The sequence below is a fragment of the Canis lupus genome, chromosome 13 (assembly GCF_011100685.1).
Source record: "Canis lupus familiaris isolate Mischka breed German Shepherd chromosome 13, alternate assembly UU_Cfam_GSD_1.0, whole genome shotgun sequence".
Lineage (NCBI taxonomy): Eukaryota > Metazoa > Chordata > Mammalia > Carnivora > Canidae > Canis > Canis lupus.
In genome coordinates this window covers 1945811-1963754 of record NC_049234.1, presented here as the reverse complement: position 1 = coordinate 1963754, position 17944 = coordinate 1945811, and the positions used below count along the sequence as shown (strand labels likewise).

Below are 17944 nucleotides of genomic sequence, written 5' to 3'. Positions count from 1 at the left end.
GAGAAAAGAATAGAAATATTTTTTAGACATTACAAATCATGACCATGCCTTTTGTGGTGGTAGAATAATGACCCTTCCAAGCTATTCATGCCCATTCAGGTTCTATTCATGTGTCACCTTGAATTATTATGATTGGCCCTGTGCTTCTCTACCCATCCAGTGTTCTTAAACCACTGCTCAGCACTCCATGCTGGCTAAGCTCTGCTCCCTCAGTGTGTCTGTCTTTGCTACATTCTTCTGACCAATTTTGTCTCTTAGATTTCTCCACTTCTCCAGCTCTCTCTAATAGATTGAGGCTCAGCTCCATTTCCATCTCTTCCATGACTTCCCTGAAGCTTTCCCTAATTGTTCAATACGCAACAAACCCTATGAATTCTAAAATTTACTGCTTGCTCTCGGGGCCAGTTTTGGGAGTGGGGATAAAAAGAAAATGGGAACACATTACCACCTGGGCAAATCCCATGTAAAGATTTTTAGCTGGGTAGATCATTGATAAAGAGTCTGGAAAGATTGTTACTGAGGTACAAACCCACTCTGACCCTCAATTAGCACCTTTTCTGTGTGGCCAAAAGGTTTCACAAAATGACAGTGTCCATTGGGAACTAAGACTCCCTGACAAGCATGTTACCTCCTTGAAGATTTGTCCTTCTATATAGCAGAACCTGGGTACTTAGTAAATGCTTGATCAATATATGATGAATTTATACCGTGTGTAGTTTATACCCTAATGTATCTTCCACAGTGCTTGCTGAATTGACTTAAACAACACTATAAATCCGGGTTATTTCAATAAAAACCAAGCCTGACACCCCTACAGCACAAGAGCCTTACCCTTACACACCACTTTTCATAAACTTCCAGTTGCCTTCCTTTAAGACACTTGTCTTTTACTAAAAACCCCAAACAAATACTTCTACCAGAACTTGTGCAGCTCTGCCAGACAGGTAATTGCTCCTACTGTGGCTAGGTCATGTCTCTGCGGAAGCGCCCATCACTTGGGATTATTGATCTGTTTATGTCAGTTTTATTGGCTAAGCTCTGAGCTCCTAGAACTTGGCTGTCTTATTCACCTTTACCCAAACCACATGATTATTCACATAGGGGCAGTTAATGAAAATGACGGATTGCACACGTTTCCGGCCCAGCATGGGCCCAGGACGATTTGTACTGTATTTGTGAGGTACGTTTAAAAATGTTACATATTAGGGGCACCAGGCTGGGGCAGTGGTTCAGCGTCTGCCTTTGGCTCAGGTCGTGACCCTGGAGACCCGGGATCGAGTCCCACGTCGGGCTCCCTGCGAGGAGCCTGCTTCTCCCTCTGCCTGGGCCTCTGCCTCCCTCTCTCTTTGGTGAGTAAATAAAATCTGTAAAATCTCTCTCTCCCTCTCTCTCTCCATATGAAATATCTTTGTATTCTCTAATAAGTCATATCAACTCTGTATATCAGTAAGATTAATAGCTCCAATTTACTAAAGAAACCGACTCAGAAGGTCAAGCTTTTAGTTCAAGATATTACAGGAAAAAGCTAACACACTCGTGAACTTCAGCCGTGAAAGCCGGAGGCGCGCCAGAGGCCTTTTGGACTCTTCAGGCCACCGTCGCTGGGTCCTCCCCGCCGCTGGGACTTCTGCGCCTGCGCACTGCTCGGGCGCCGTCCATTTCTGTTAGGAAGGACGTCAGGTTTGAGGTAGGTGTGAAGGTGAGTCGTGTTGCTCTCGTGTCCCACTTCAGGGTTCGTGTGGCTGCTGCGTCCTGTTGCCTGCTCTCGCTCTGTCCTGGAGTTGAGTTGTGCCCGCATCTGCGGCCGGGCAGCCTCGAACCTCTCCAGGGGTCGACCCCTGCACGCCCCCGCCGCGGCTTCCGGAGGCCGACGGCCCGGCGGGGCTGCGGGGGCGTGAGGGGCCGCGGGACTGGGGCGGCCGGCGGGGGCCTGGGCTCGGCTGTGTACTTGCCTCCCTTCAGCGTGACCTTGGAGGGGTCATTTGACTCGTCCAGCCCCAGGGTTTTCACTTTTTCCCGCAGCCGGTCGGCATCCTAAGGGGCAACGTAGGGGAAGGAGCAGTGTCTGCGCGCGGTCCGTGCTGTGTGGCAGCTGGAAAAGGGTCCCTGTGCCTCGGGGGGCGTCTTGCGGCCTCCCAGCGCGCCACCCGGCCCAGGCGGCCGAGGGTCTGCGGGGCCGCGCCTCGGTCCGGTCCCTGGGTGGAGGCCCCTGCTGGGCTCCTGCCAGAGTTAAAATAGCTTCTCCCGTAACCTTGGAAAAATTACGCGTCATCTCCGTGTGCCCTAGTTTTCTCGTCAATGAAATGGGAATAATGAGCCGATGGTAGATTGGTAGAAGAGTAACAGGGCTGTAAATCCGTTTGCACTTGTCAGGCTAGAGCCACCGCTTATCTTAACTGTGGTTGGGAGATACTTGTTTCCTAATTTTTGCTCCCCGGCTACTATTACTTATTACAGTGACCTTGCTTATTTAGGGTAGTCATTCAGCCTGCTGGAGGGAAACAACCCAAAACCCTGAAGCAGGCTAAGCCTTTAAACACCTCAGGCTTTGCGGGAGGAGTCATGCCTGTGCCCCTCTGAAGTGCATTGTGTCTTAAGAGTTCTGCAGATATCTTACTGTGTTCTCAGTTGTTTTTATTATTTTACTATCAAGGAGAAGAACTACCATGACTTCAAGTGCTTTAACGAAACCTCAGATGCGAGGCCTTCTGGCCAAGCGTCTGCGATTTCATATCGTTGGAGCCTTCGCTGTATCCCTGGGGGTTGCAGCTTTTTATAAGGTAACGTATGTTTGATTTTTTACTTTGGTCCATTTTTGGTTCAAAAATGTGTGTTTTAAATATGAAAATGTATTTTCATAAGTAGCCCTGAGTCTTTGAAAGAAGCTCCCTCTTTAATGTGCTCCCTTCTCCTTCCTCCGCTCTCTCCGTGTCAGGAAAATACCTCCTATTCCCTAGATAGCTTGTCCTCCATTTCTAAAAGCTGCTGTATTAATTTGCTAGGTCTGCCAAAGTGCAACAAACTGGGTGGCTTAAACAACTTTTATTTATTGTTCTGGAGGCTAGAAATCCAAGATCAATGTGGCTGCAAGGTTGATTTCTCTTGAAGCCTCTCCTTGGCTTGTAGATGGGTTTCTCCCTTTGTCTTCACATTGGTCTCTGTGCTAACATGGGTTTTTTTTTTTTTTTTTTTTTTTTTTTTTAATCTCCTGGTGTAAAGATGCTAAGCATATTGGATTAGAACTCACCGTACAAATTTCATTTTAATTTGCCTCTTTAAAGACCTATCTCCAAATAGTGTTAAATTCTGAGGTGCTAGGGGTTTAAGACTTTAGCACATGAATTTTGGAAAACAAATCAGTCCATAACAAAAGGGTATAATTTTACTAAAGCAGAGGGATGAGGAAGGCAGTGTTTGGCAGCTTGAAGCATTTGTTGCTACAGAACTGCATTTTAATGCTGTACCTTTTGTGGGTTCTAACACATGACCTTTGGTGTTTGTTGTTTTTAAGATTTTATTTATTTATTCATGAGAGACAGAGAGAGCGAGGCAGAGACACAGGCAGAGGGAGAAGCAGGCTCCATGCAGGGAGCCTGACATGGGACTCAATCCCGGGTCTCCAGGCGCTAAACCGCTGAGCCACCTGGCTGCCCACTTTGGTGGGTTTTTTTTTTTTTTTTTGGTGGTTTTTTAATAAATGTTTTGTATTATGGTAAAATACACATAAAATTTAGCCATTTTTAAGTGTACACTTCGGTGGTATTAAATACATTTATAATGTTGTGTGGCCATCACCATAGTCCATCTCCATAACTCTTTCATCTTGTAAAACCTGAAACTATATCCATTAAACAACAAACCCATCTCTTTTCTACTCCCAGTCCATAAAACTAATATTTCGGTATCTTACTTTGACTACTCTAGGTACCTCATATAAATGGAATCCTACATTATTTTGTCTTTTTGTAACTGGCTTATTTCGGTTAGCACAATGACCCCAGGGTTCATCCATGTAGTAGTGTATGTCAGAATTTCCTTCCTTTTTAAGACTGAATAACATTCCATTGTATGTCTGTACTACATTTTGCTTATTCACTCACCTTTGATGGACACTTAGGTTGCTTCCATGTTTTAGCTATTGTGAGTAATGCTCCTATGAACATGGGTTAATTTTTTCAGTATATATTCAGAGGTGGAATGATAGATCATATGGTAATTCTATGTTTAACTTTTCAAGCAACCACCATACTGTTTTCTGTAGTACTGTCATACATTTTATATCCAATTTTGCTGAATTTATTTATTGATTCTAACAGGTTTTTTCTGTGTGGAATATTTAGGGTTTTCTCTACATACATCATCTATAAACAGATGATTTTGCTTCTTCCTTTCCCATTTAAATGCCTTTTATTTCTCTTTCTTGCAAAACTGCTCTGGCTAGAACTGTGTTGAATGGCAGTGACAAAAGTGGACATCCCATGGATTATGTTGAGATAGTTTCATTCTATTCTTAGAGTGTTTTTATCATGACAGGATATTGAATTTGTCAAGTGCTTTTTCTGCATTGAGATTATTGTGGTTTTTATTTTCACTTATTCTGTTAATGTATATTACATTGATGGATTTCTTTATGTTGAACCATTGTGTATTGAACCATCCATGCATTCCAGGAATATACCTCCCGTGGTAATGGTGTACAGTTCTTTTAATATGCTGCTGAATTCAATTTGCTAGTTTTTGTTAAAGATTTTTTGTGTGTGTCAGTGTTCATAGGGAATATTGGTCTGTAGTTTTCTTGTAGTGTTTGTCTAGCTTTGGTATCAGGGTAATGCTGGCCTCATAAAATGAGTTAGTGTTTCCACTTCAGTTGCTTGGAAAGATTTCAGAAGGATTGATAATTTTTTGTAGAATTGACCAGTGAAGTCATCAGATCCAGGGCTTTTCTTTATTAGGAATTATTTTGATTACTGGTTCAATGTCCTTACTAGTTATAGCTCAGATTTTCTCTTTCTTTGTGATTTAGTCTTGGTAGGTTTTGTGTTTGTGGGAATTTATCCATTTCCTCTAAGTTATCCAGTTTGTTGGTATATAGTTGTTATACTACCCTCTTAGAATCTGTAGTAATGTCTCCACTTTCATTCCTGATTTTAGTAATTTAAATCTTTTCCCCTTGCTTCTTAGCCCATCTTGCTAAAGGGCTGTCAATTATGTTGATGTTTTTGAAGAACCAGTTTTTGGCCTTGTTGATTTCTTTCATTTTCCCCAGAGTCTCTGTTTTGTTGATCTCTGCTCTATCTAATCTTTATTGTTTCCTTCCTTCTAGCTTTTGGTTTATTTTGTTCTTTTTCTGGTTTCTTAAGTTGTAATGTTAGGTTGTTGATTTGAGATCTCTCTCTTTTTTAAGATTTTAGTTATTAGAGAGAGAGGCAGAGGCATATGCAGAGGTGAAGCAGGCTTCCAGTTGGAGAGCCCAATGCAGGACTCTATTCCAGGACCCAGGATTAGGAACTGAGCCAAAGGCAGATGCTTAACCACTGAGCCACCTAGGTGCCCCTCTCTTGTTTTTTTGTTTTGTTTTAAAGATTTTTATTTCTTTATTCATGAGAGACACAGAGAGAGAGAGAGACAGAGACACAGGCAGAGGGGGAAGCAGGCCTCATGCAGGGAGCCTGATGTGGGACTTGATCCTGGATCTCCAGGATCACGCCCTGGGTGGAAGGCGGCGCTAAACCGCTAAACCACCCAGGCTGCCCCCCTCTCTCGTTTTTTTTTGTTTTTGTTTTTGTTTTTTTTTTTTTTAAGATTTATTTATTTATTTATGATAGGCATAGAGAGAGAGAGGCAGAGACACAGGCAGAGGGAGAAGCAGGCTCCATGCAGGGAGCCTGACATGGGACTCGATCCCGGGACTCCAGGATTGCGCCCTGGGCCAAAGGCAGGCACTAAACTGCTGAGCCACCTAGGGATCCCCTCTCGTTTTTTAATGTATGTATTTATACTTAATTCCCCCCCTTAGCACTATTGTCACTGAATCCTGTAAGTTTTGGTGTGTCCTGTTTTTTCATTTGTCTCTAAATATTTTCTAATTTCATTCCTAATTTCTCTTTGATTCATTGGTTGTTTAAAAGTTTGTTGCTTAATCTCCATAGTTTTGTGAATTTTGTAGTTTTCCTTTTGTTATTGATTTCTAATCTCATGCCATTATGATCAGAGAACATACTTTGTAAAAAAAAAACATACTTTGTATGATATCTGCCTTTACATCTGTTGAGACTTAATTTATGGCCTAATATGTGGTCTGTCGTGGAAAATATCCCATGTGCAATTGAGAAGCATGTGTATTCTGGGGGCATCTGGGTGGTTCAGTTGGTTCAGCTTCTACCTTCAGCTTAGGTCATGATCCCAGAGTTCTGGGATCTAGGCCTGCACGGGACTCTCTGCTCAGCAGGGGAGTCTGTTTCTCCTTCTCCCTCCTCCTGCTATGCATGTAAGTGCTCTCTCTTGTAAATAAATAAATCACTGTTTTAAAAAAAAAATGTGTATTCTGTTGTTGGGGTGGAATGCTCTTTGTATATGTGTTAGATCTGATTGGTTTAATGAGTTAAGTCCTCTGTTTCCTTACTTAGATCTGGTCTGGTTTTATCTGTTACTGAGATTGTAGTATTGAAGTCTTCAGCTGTAGAACTATTTTTCTCTTCAATTCTGTCAGTTTTTGATTTATATATTTTGCTGGTGTTACTGCTGAGTAAATTTTTCTAAGTGTTATAAGGTCGTATCCTATTGAAGCTTTTATGATTATATAAAATCCTTTGTCTCCTGTAATCGTTTTTTGATTTAAAGTCTGTTTTGTCTGCTATTAGTAAAGCTCTCTTGCTCCTTTGGTTACTGTTTGCATAGAACATCTTTTTTCCACTCTTTCCCTTTCAATCTGTTTTTGTCTTTGGATCTGGAATGAGTGTTGCAGACAGCAACAGTTGGGTCAGTTCTCAGTTGGGTCATTCTTTAGTCCATTCTGTAATCTGTGGGGATTGTGTGTATAGATACCTTTGGCTCCCAAAAGGAGAAAAAAGGGAGGGGGAAAAAGATTCTCTATTCTTTTAAGTCCCCTGGAAGTAGCTCACCTGGTGAAAAAGAACAGTAGAAGGAGTGCCAAAAACAGTGGCCCCCAACCTGTTTGCGCCTCTGTGAACAAAAACAATCTACTATCAGAGTACAGATCCCTGGTATATGGAGGAGAGGGTCCTTCTTGCCCATCTTCATTCCAGAAAAGCTATGTGTAAGCTGCTCCAGGAACACATGCACAGCTGCCTGCCTTGGGCCTGGGGAAAATGGGTAGCTGTTAGGTTGCTAAAAGCTGAAAGTGAATGAAATTAACTTGACCACAATTTACAGTTTAAGCCTTCCTCTGGAAATTGCATTCTTTCAGGAGATCCAAAGTTTCACAGATTGTGCTAATACAGTTGTTGTGAAGGTGGGGAGAGATTCCTGGTGTTCCTATGCCACCTTTTTCCCAGAATACTCCTATGTGCTTTGTGTTTCTCAAAGTCTCCATGCTATATTTACAAGTTTTCTCTATAAAAATGTTTATGATCATACATGTTATTTATGTCATAATGGCCTATGAGGGAATTAGAGCCTTCCAGTGCTTTGTATTTAATATTTTTGGTTTAGTTCTTATTTTTTTAGTAGACTGAGACTCATTAGGGCATGGTGCCTTTTTTGTTTGCAGGGGCACCCCATCGTCAGTTGCCTGACAAATAGATGCTTAAAAGTATCTGTTGAATAAAATGTAGTGTCTGAAATTGAGTACAGTGGTAGGTGCTATAGAGTCCGTGCTTTCGAGTATACTAAGTGTATATACATCTAAATTTGTGTCTTTAAGGAAGTTAGGGTCATATTAGGGGAGGTAAAAAATAATTATTGCAAGATAGAATATAAACGAAAGGACATTTCATTTCTCAGAGCTGTTTCTAGAACAGCTTATACACAGTTTGCAAGAATAGAGTTGGAGATGGGCAAGGAGGACTCTGTCCTCCATGTAATAGGTGAACTGTACAATCAGCAATAGTTGATTGCCGCTTTTGTGTGTTTCTTCCAGTGGGTGAGGGGTATATTGTGAGTCATAGCTCTTTGATAGAGAAGGTAGAATTTGTGCCTTGGAAGTTAGAGTGAATTTGAAGTGCTAAGAGGAGGGAAAACAACTTGAGCAAAAGCACTAAGGGGTCTGTGCTGTAGGACCCTTTGAGGAAACAGGCATAAATAAACCCTTTACTTGCTCTTTGAGATCTTTGCTACGTGGCATGTAGTGGGTATGAAATAAATGTGGGAAAAGGATGGATGGATGAGTAAATGAAGTGGGAGTAAGAGAAATTTTGGGAACTCATTTCTTCACTCTGGTTGTCCTCATTGTCTCTGTCAAACATCAGATCAGGCCTTTGTAACCTGTGTACATTCTTGCCACATTCAGCTTCTAGAATAGATTTGTTTATGGTATGGAGTCCTGCATGCCCAGTGTGCAGTGGCTTTCAGACTTTTTACTTACAGTAAGAAATACATTAACGACTGGTTGCAATCATCTGAATTGGTTTCATCACTTATTAAAGGGTCATGGGTGATTTGCTGAAACTTAGTTTTGATTTTAAGATACTTTCTCATTAGCCCCTTTTGCCTTTCTCTTTTTGCCTTTCCATTGTCTTCCCAGCAGTCCAATATACTCAGCCCTCCAGCCCTTCATAACTATTTGCTGTTACAAAATTCTGCTTTCTCCCATGGGTTTGTACACAGCAGGAATGTCTTTCATCTCCTTGTGTGGCAAGTTCCAGTTTATCCTCAAGGCTCACTCAAATGTTTCCTTTTTGGAGTTGCAGCCTATTCCTCCAGATGGGTTGGTTGTGCTTTGCTAGGTTCTTAATCACTTTGTACCAGACTGTACAGTATTGGGCACATTGTATTTTAAGTAATACTTGCTTCAGGGTGTGTCTCTTCTACTAAATTAAGAGCTAGGACCATGCCAGACCCATAGTCTGTTCTGAATGAAAAGGTTTAAAATTTGCTTGGTAGATTAGTCAGTGTTTGTGTATAGTTCATTAGTGTTTGAATCGAAGGAAGGTTCCCAAAGCACTGAGGAATCCAGATTCTTCCTAAAGAATAAAGCAGGTGTAAACTTTTTTTTTTTAAATAAAGGTTTTATTTATTTATTCATGAGAGACAGAGAGAGAGAGGCAGAGACACAGGCAGAGGGAGAAGTGGGCTTCATGCAGGGAGCTCGACATGGGACTGGATCCTGGGTCTCCTGGGTCTCCTGGGTCTCCAGGGTCTCCAGGGTCTCCAGGATCACTCCCCGGGCTGAAGGCGGCACTAAACCATTAAGCCATCGGGGCTGCCCTAAACTTGGTTCTCTTAGTAGATGCTCACTTCTTCATTTCCCCTATCCAGTTAGTATTGAGTGCTTTGAAAGATTTGGCCTTTATTTTGTTCTTAGTTTTGATTGATTTTCACAATTTTCATCAGTTTCTGTGCTTTTTTTACATGAAGTTACCATCCATTAAATAATTTTTGATTAAGTGAATCTGCCACGCCTAAATTCATTAATATAGGTTAGATTTTGAGGCAATGACCAGTGATTATCCTGAATGGATTTTTCCCATATGTAGAGCAATTACTGTTACGCAAATTAGGCTTGTCCTAAATCTTCAGGTATTTGCTTATCCAGATAGGCCTTATATAGATTTTATGGGTTTCAACTAACTTATGGTGTAGTGGATCTAAATTGATAGCTTATATTCTTTTTGTTGCCCAAGTCCAGATTTTTCAGACTTAAAAAAGTCTATTTAAAATGTAACAGAAAACAATTTAGGTGGGGTTCTTTTTTTTTTTTTTAATTTTTATTTATTTATGATAGTCACACAGAAAGAGAGAGAGAGAGGCAGAGACTTAGGCAGAGAGAGAAGCAGGCTCCATGCACCGGGAGCCCGACGTGGGATTCGATCCTGGGTCAAAGGCAGGTGCCAAACCGCTGCGCCACACAGGGATCCCCTTTAGGTGGGGTTCTAACATCCATTTGCTTTTATTTTTGGGTTCACTGAGTCTTTTACTTTATTTTTGCTACTTTATTAGTTTACCATATTATTGAAAGGGAAAAAAATATTTTTTTAACAAGAAATCCCCAGTTGCCTTCTGGGTAATGGGCTGGCCTCAATTCAGAGGATTACATTAGGACTCCTGCCTCTTGGTCTTACTGAAGAAGTTGAGAATTTAGATAGGAGGTGAGGTAGTAAAACTGGTCAAGTAAAGTCTCTTACTGTATAAGTACCAGGTGTCATTCTTGTATTTTTGCATTAACCTAATGGAGGTAGATGGGCACATGAAGAATTTTTTACTGGTTTAATATGCAGGATGGAATTTGATTTTGGATTATAACCTGTACACTGAAATCTATCAGGTAGTGTTTTGTGGAAAATACAACCTTTGCCAAATGATAGACCTGGGTTTGAATCCTGGTTGAACCACCTACCACTTAGTGCTTCTTCCTAGACCTTAATCAGGTCAGTTAAATTCTGAGTCCCCTTTCCTGGTGTGCAAAACAGGTCAATGTGTATTCTAAGGGCTTAAATGATGTTGAGGTGTAAATCACCCAGAACTGTTCTTGCCAGATAGAAAACTCCCTGTGTCTTTCAGAGGCAGTTGGGTACTGAATTGATCTCACTCCTTTGAAGTTAATATACTTCAAATTGAGCCAGAATATTTTAATTTTAGCATGTCTCAGCTGTGGAATATTTAGGTTTTGCTGGAGGGAAGGCTGTCTGTCCTTTGCTAAAACCTTTTAGCTTTCTAGGTATCTTCCTTTGGCTTTTATCATTCTGCACACCCACACCCAGCAAAAGGAATAATCTGTCCCCAGGCAAGGAAGGCTCTTCTTGCTGAGTAGTTTCCAAGAGGCTGCTTTATCTTCCCTTGCATCTGTGTCAGTGCCTCCAACCTTTTCTTAGGAAATACAGAGTTCCAAGTTAAAGGTGAACATAAATACTATGATTTATGTTGTTTTTGGATATTATTTCTAATGGTTAAAAAATAAGCTCTAATGGGATGTGTTATTTTTTAGTTTGCTGTGGCTGAACCAAGAAAGAAGGCATATGCAGATTTCTACAGAAATTATGATTCTATGAAAGATTTTGAGGAGATGAAGAAGGCTGGTATCTTTCAGAGTGCAAAGTGAATTTGGAATATAAAGGTAATGTGGCTGTTTAAAAAATTGTTTTTAATTGTAAAATACACAGATTGTTAAGTATATTCATGTTATTGTACAACCAATCTCCAGAACTCTTTTTATCTTCCAAAACTATCCATTGAATTATTCTCCATTCTCCTCCATGCCCTGGCAACCACCATTCTTAGTGTCTCTGAATTTGATTACTTGTAAGTACTTCATTTAAGTGAAATCATATAGTATTTGAATGGCTATAGTATTTGGCTAATTTTATTTAATATAATGTCCTCAGAATTTACCCATTACAGTATGTGTCAGAATTTCCTTCTTCTTTAAGGCTAAGTAACATTTTGTGGTGTACGTATACCACATTTTGCTTATTCATTCACCTTTGGTGGACATTTGGATTGCTTCCACCTTTTGACTATTGTAAATAATGTTGCTATGTTAGGGGTGCCTGGATGGCTCAGTTGGTTAAGCATTTGACTCTTGATTTTGGCTTAGGTCATGATCTCAGGGTTGTGAGATTGAGCGGGGTATGAAGCCTGCCTCTGCCCCTCCCCCCCAATGAAGTTGCTATGATATTTGCAAATATCTCTTTTAAAACCTCTTCTTTTAAAAAAAAAAAAATAAAAAAAATAAAACCTCTTCTTTTAATACTTTTGAGTATGTACCCAGAAGTGGAATGGCTTGGATCATATAGTAATTCTATTATCAACGTTGAAAGGAAATACTATACTGTTTAACATAGTGGCTGCACCATTTTCCAGTTTTACTACTTGTTTGTCAATACTTAGTTTTTTTCATAGTACCCACCTAATAGGTGTGAGGTGGTACTGGATTTTGATTTGTATTTCCTAATGGTTAAGGTTGTGGATCATCTTTCCTCATGCTTGCCGACCATTTATTATCCTCTTTGGAGAAATGTCTAATCAAATTCTTCACCCATTTTAATCGGATTGGGGTTTTTTCGTTATTGAGTTGTTCTTCAGACTTCTTATCAGATATGATTTACAAATATTTTCTCCCATTTTGTAGGTTACCTTTTCACTCTGTTAATTGTATCTTTTGCACAGACATTTAAAATTTTGATGGAGTCTAATTTATGTAATTTCTGTTGTTACCTGTGTTTTTGGTACCCTATCCAAGAAATCATTGCCAAATCCAATGTCATGAAGGTTCTCTTAAGTTTTCTTGTAAGTTTTTATAGTTTTAGCTCTCCCCTTTAGGTGTTTGATCCATTTGTGTTAATTTTTGGATATGAAGTAAGAAAAGGATACTTCTCCTTTTTTTGTGAATATCGAGTTTCCCAGCAGTATTTGTTGAAAACCTTGTCCTTTCTCCAGTGGATGGTCTTGGCACCTTTGTTGGTAATTTTTTGACTGGATATGTGAGTGTTTATTTGGACTGTTCTATTGCATTGGTTTATATTTCTGCTTTTATATCATACCACACTATTTTGATTACTGTGGCTTTATAGTAAGTTTTGGAATTAGGAAGTGTTAGTCCTTCAACTTTTTTTTTCAAGACTGTTTAGGCTATTCAGGGTCCCTTGATAGTTTATATGAATTTTAGGTTGGATTTTTCTACCTCTGCAAAAATGCTTTTGGGATTTTGATAGGGATTGCATTGTATATATAGCTCACTTTGGGTGATATGGACATCTTAGCAATTACAAGTATTCCATGAACACGAGATTTCCATTTGTTTGTGTGTCTTTAATTTTTTTCAGCCGTGTTTTGTAGTTTCAATATATAGGTCTTTTGCATTCTTGGTTAAATATTCCTGTGTATTTTGTTCTTTTTGATGCTATCATACTTGGAACTGTTTTCTTATTTTTTTTTCTGATTATTCATTGTTAGTGGATAGAAACACAACTGGTTTTTTGTGTTGATTTTGTATCTTGTAATTTTGCTCAGTTAGTTTATTCTAACAGGTTTTTTTGAGAAAGAGAGTGTGCACAAGCTGAGGGAAGGGAGGGAGGAGGAGAGAGAGAATCTTAAGCAGGCCCCATGCTCAGCACAGAGCCTGACCCAGGGCTCGATCTCACAACCCTGAGATTATGACCTGAGACCAAATCAAGGGTGAGACACTTAAGCAACTGAGCCACCCACGCACCCCTATCCTAACAATTTTTTGGTGGAATCTTTATTGTTTTTTACGTGTAGGGTTTTTACATATAAGACCAGGTCACCTGCAAACAGAGATAGTCTTACCTTTTCTTTCCCGATTTGTATGTCTTATTTCTCTTGCTTAATTGTTCTGGCTTGGACTTCCAGTTCTTTATTGAATTGAAGTGGTAAGAGTGGACATCCTTATCTTTTTCTTGATCTTAGAGAAAAAGCTTCTAGGCTTTGACCAGTGAGTATGTTATTAACTGTGGACTTTTCATATATGGCTTATATTATGTTGCTACGTTTTGCATCTGTTTCTAATTTAATATTTTTTCTCCCTCTATTGTACTTTTCATTTCCATGACTTATTTTATAACTGGAAGTTTGTAACTCTTAAAACTTTTCACCTCTTTTACCCATCCTCCCCTCCTCTTCCCTTCTGCACCCAGTTCTCTGTATTTATGAGTCTGTTTCCTGACTTGCTTCACTTAGCATAATATCCTATAGATTTATCCATGTTTTGGCAAATGGCAAGATCTCATTCTTTTTTATGGCTGAGTAATATTTCAGTGTGTGCATGTGCGCATACGTATGTGTATCCAGTAGTGGAATTAATTGGGTTGTATGGTAATTTTATCTTTAACTTTGAGGAACCTCTGTACTGTTTTCCACAGTGGTTGCACCAGTTTACATTCCCACCAACAGTGCATCAGGGTTCTCTTTTCTCCATATCCTCACCAACACTTGTTATCTGTTGTCTTTTTTTTTCTTTTCCTATTTTTGATACTAGCATTCTGACTGGTTTGAGGTGATGTCTCATTCTGGTTTTGATTTGCATTTCCCTAATGATTAATGATACTGAACATCTTTTTATGTGTCTGTTGGCCATGTGTGTTGTTGAGTTCTTTACATTCTTTACATTTAAGATAGTTACTTGATAAGGAAAGATTTAATTTGCCATTTTGTTGCTGTGTATCCTTCATATCCTCTCTTAATACCTTTTAATTTTTTTATAGTGACATGTTTTGATCCCCTTTTCATTTCCTTTTGTGTGTATTCTGTGGATATTTTCTTTGTGGTTACCTTTGGTATTGCATAGGATATGAAAAAATTACAACAGTCTACTTCAGAATGTGATATTTTCAATCACAAAACTATCACTCTTTAATAGCTCTGCTCCCCTGCTTTATTGTCACAAATTATATGTAGTGTACCCATTAACATAGTTTTTAAAATTATTTTTGTGTTTTAAATCCTACAAAATTAAAAATGGAGTTATGAAACAATTCTAGTAATGCTGGTTTATATTTTTCCATATATTTGCCTTTACCAGGGAACTTTATATTTTCACATGGCTTTGAGTTAATGTTTGGTGTACTTTTGTTTCAGCTTGAAGAACTCCCATTGCAAGTCTAGTGGCGAGGAACTCCTGATCTTTAGCTTTTGTTTATCTTTCTTTGTCATTTTTGAAGGTCAGTTTTGCTAGATGCTGTATTTTTGGTTGTTATTTTGTGACCACTTTAGATATATCATCTGACAGCATTCCTACGTGCAAGGTTTCTGCTGAAAAATCCCCATATAGTCCTACGGAGGTGACGTAGGTGATCACATAAAGTTTCTCGCTGCTTTCAAGATCCATTGTCTTTGTTTTTTTGTTTGTTTTTTAAGATTTTACTTATTCATGAGCGAGACAGAGAGAGAGAGAGAGAGGCAGAGACCTAGGCAGAGGGAGATGCAGGCTCCCTCTGGGGAGCCTGATGTGTGGGACATGATCCCAGGATCCCCAGATCCCGCCCTGAGCTGAAGGCTGATGCTCAACCAAGGCATTCCTGTCTTTGGTTCTTGACAGAGTGGTTATATCTTGGTATGGGTTTCTTTGAGTTTATTCTACTTCCAAGTAACTTCTTGTATTTGCATTTGTATATTCACTTCTTTCCTCAAATTTAAGAACTTTTCAGCTATTATTTCTTCAAATAAGCCTTCTGCTCTTTGCTTTCCTGGGATTTCCATAAGTGTGTATGGGTCTTTTTGATGATGTCCCATAGGTCTCTTAAGTTCTATTGTTCATTCTTTTTTCTTTTTGCTTCTCAGACTCAATAATTCAAATGAACTGTTCCAAGTTTGCTGATTCTTTTGTGTGAGTCTGCTGTTGAACCCCTCTAGAGATTTATTTTTTCAGTTCAGTTACTTTATTTTTCTGCACCATAGTTTTGATTTTGATTTTTTTTTAAGTTTTTGTGTATTTTCTTGATTTCATTTAGTTGTCTGTCCAAGTTCTCTTTTGGCTCATTGAGCAATATTTAAGGCTGTTGTTTTAAAGTCTTTGTTTAGTTAGAGGCTTGTGTCTCTTCAGTGTGAGTTTTTGGAAATTTTGTTGCTTTGAGTGGACCATATTTTCCTTTTTCTTTGTATGGCTTTTGCTGTAGTTAGGGCATTTGAGTAACAGCCACCCCTCCCCTTTGTGGATTACCTCCTTGCAGGGGAAGATCTTCACTAAAGGCTCAGGATTATCTGAAACTTCTTCTGGAGATACATCTTTTCCCTGTGTGCATTTGTTCCAGTTCTTGTGTATACTTTATTCCTTTTAAGTGTTAATTTCTGAGAGTCTCATCCCTGCTTCCTCTAGGAGCATTCACTGTTCCTTGCATTCCTCCGCCCACAGTCTTGCCCATAGGTGGTACCTGTGAGTCTGCAGGCCCTCTGTAGCTCTTGTGTCATGGGACCCCCACTGCTTTCAGCTGCTTGCACTCTTATATCTCAAGTATGCCATTCCAGAGATAGGCAAGATAGAAAATGGTCCTTTGGGAAGATCTCAAACAGGTCAGAATGTTGCAAGCAATTTTTATTTTTTACTTTCTATCCTGAGAGAGGAGCCAGGAATTGGTCAGTTTCCTCTGGACCACACTGTGCTGCACCAAGGAGGGGGGGGTGAGGCAAGAGTGAGCAAGAATTCCATGAAATTTCTTGCCCTTTTGTGTTTTTGTTTTATTAGTGTTTGGTTGCTACAGCTCCTTAACTGGTTTCTAGAGTTCTCACAACTCTTGCTTTTTATATTCAGAATCATTTCAGATGTTCTGCTATTGCTTGCTAGATGGGCATTAGGAAACTCTTTTAGAAGTAAAGAATTTTTTACTCCTTTTATAGTTTAGTTGGGTGTCCATAAGTGACTTGGTGGCCCTCCAGAGATCCTGACTTGGTTTATTATATCCACAAAGTCCTTATGCCTCATAGATAAGGTTCTGTTGACTATGAAGGAAGTGACTTGTGTGCTGATGAAAGGTCATCTACTAAATTTGAAAGCATGTGAAACTATACTTTGGAATTTCATCATTCATGTATTTAACTTTATTCAGGCTTAACGAGAAAAGCAATTAGAACAATTTAAGATTCTATCCACCACTCCTGAGTTTGATGTGACAAGGGGAATGTCAGTCTGCTTTTTAGGCAGAATGTACCAGAATAAGCATTCCAGCTGTAGTGTTCATGGTGTGTGTGTGTGTATGAATGATCTTTCCTGGGTGTATGAGACTTGCTGCAGTGGATTCTAGTTTTTTAAAAGACTCAAGGATAATTTTGAATATAAGTAACTTTTGCCTAACAGAAGATTAAAATCTATAATGTTCATTTCTGTAGTTGTTTATCTTAAAGGAAATAATCTGAAATGCACATAGATGCATGAACGAAGTATCTACTGCATTATTTAGAAAAAGTAGGAAGAACTTTGTTTCCAGTGGTTGGAAAATTAATACAGAATGACTGTTTCATACCACAGATTATTACATTATGTCCATTAGAAATGATATTCAAAGTAACATGAGATTATTATATAAATAGAAAATGTGTATAAAGGGTGGTCTGTGTTTAATAAAAATTGCACAGAAAAAAAGATTGAAGGTAAAAAAAAAAAAATCAAAATATTAATGGCCTGTATGGAATCTTAACATTGCTGCTTTCTTGTAACTTTGACATTTTCACAATTTCCACAGTGGGTATGTGCATTTCATAGTCAGATGTTAACAGGCTAATGTGTAATACTTGTTAGGTTACCTTTTTTTTTTTTTTTTTTTAATGTGTTTAAAAATCAGTAAGAAAAACAGATTTGGAGACAGGAATAGACATACTATTTAGAACAGATGAGCTGCTGCTTTTAAGAACAGTATGGAGGTATGAGAAGGGAATGGAGGAGAATGGATTTGAGAGGGAAGAATAGGCAAAATTTGGTCTGAAAAACAATAAATCAGAGTAAGGTGTAATATGCCCAGAACTGGTCAGGATGGTCAGAGACCTTGGCAGAGAATGGACCTGGAGCTCAGGTAGCCTGAAATGGTCTGACTCGGCTCCACTAGTGGGAGTAGACCTCATGTGATTTTAAGCATGGTGAGGTATTAAGAGAGAATGCTTGTTATTAACTTAAGCCACTGTGTTTTTTTCCACAGAATTTCTTTGGGTTGTGTTTCATTGAAGCTTGACTGTCCTGTGTTCCTGAGCTATGAAACACGAACACTGGGTTATGGAATAGTTTCTCTTAATAAACAACTAAAAAATGTTTTGGACTAAGTCTTTAATTATTCCCGATAATTCAGAGTTGGAGATTTTAACTGTATGTACGAACCTAGGAAGATAA

The 17944-nt window shown here is 39.2% G+C and overlaps 1 non-coding gene across 2 annotated transcripts; it reads left to right on the top strand.

Annotated features, from left to right (window-relative positions):
- Nucleotides 1-1334: 1334 nt before the first annotated feature.
- On the top strand, nucleotides 1335-17866 carry LOC606860. Of its 2 annotated transcripts, XR_005368418.1 has the most exons (5): nucleotides 1335-1349; nucleotides 1548-1699; nucleotides 2654-2780; nucleotides 11102-11230; nucleotides 17757-17866. It is a non-coding gene; the product is annotated as a cytochrome c oxidase subunit 6C (transcript). The 2 variants fall into 2 exon arrangements; XR_005368419.1 differs by lacking the exon at nucleotides 1335-1349 and having other exon boundaries at nucleotides 1533-1687.
- Nucleotides 17867-17944: the final 78 nt, after the last annotated feature.